This window comes from Salvelinus sp. IW2-2015, unplaced genomic scaffold (assembly GCF_002910315.2).
Source record: "Salvelinus sp. IW2-2015 unplaced genomic scaffold, ASM291031v2 Un_scaffold516, whole genome shotgun sequence".
Classification (NCBI taxonomy): domain Eukaryota; kingdom Metazoa; phylum Chordata; class Actinopteri; order Salmoniformes; family Salmonidae; genus Salvelinus; species Salvelinus sp. IW2-2015.
The window spans coordinates 599,395-600,413 of NW_019942567.1; positions in this window are offsets into that span (position 1 = coordinate 599,395).

The window sequence follows — 1,019 nt, forward strand, 5'->3', positions numbered from 1 at the left end:
AAGTCTCGTGACACTTGTGGGGGTTGTAGAGCAAAACTGAGAACACCATCGTGTTGGTGAGAATCTCCCCTTTCCACAGTGTGTTTGTAGCCCAAACGGTTCAGACGCTACAGACATTTTGTGAGAAGACCGATTTTAGGTATGTCTCATGGTCTGACAAATACCGCTCTAGTCTGCCACCTTTCACTGCAGATGTGGAAGTGCGGCATCGGTGGATTGAGAGATTTTTTGTCATTAACTCTAGCTTAAACTGACAGGTTTTTATTGGGATTTGTATATTATGTTACTTAGATTGACACACCGGTACGTTAATTAACTCTAGGGTTATTGTCCCGCTGTCACGTTCCTGACCTGTTTTCTCTTGTTTTGTATGTGTTTATTGGTCAGGGCGTGAGCGGGGTGGGCATTTCTATGTGTTGTGTTTCTATGTTGGGTTAAAGGGTTGCCTGGTATGGCTCTCAATTAGAGGCAGGTGTTTGGCATTTCCTCTGATTGAGAGTCATATTAAGGTAGGTTGTTCTCAATGTTTGTTTGTGGGTGATTGTCTCCTGTGTCTTTCGTGTCTGTGTATGTGCACCACACGGGACTGTCTTGGCTGTTCGTTCGTTTGATGTAGTCTGTTCCTGTTCGTGAGTTCTGCGTGTAGTTATGTAAGTTCCATGTACAATAACCCTAGAGTAATTAACGTACCGGTGTGTCAATCTAGTAACATAATATACAAATCCCAATAAAAACCTGTCAGTTAGCTAGAGTTAATGACAAAAATCTCTCAATTCCACCGATGCCGCACTTCCACATCTAGCAGTGAAAGGTGGCAGACTAGAGCGATATTTGTCAGACCATGAGACATACCTAAAATCGTCTTCTCACAAATGTCTGTAGCGTCTGACCGTTTGGGCTACAACACACATGTGGAAAGGGGAGATTTCACAACACGATGGTGTTCTCAGTTTTGCTCTACAACCCCACAAGTGTCACGAGACTTTCTGAAAGTACCAGTACCGGTTTTAAAACTATTT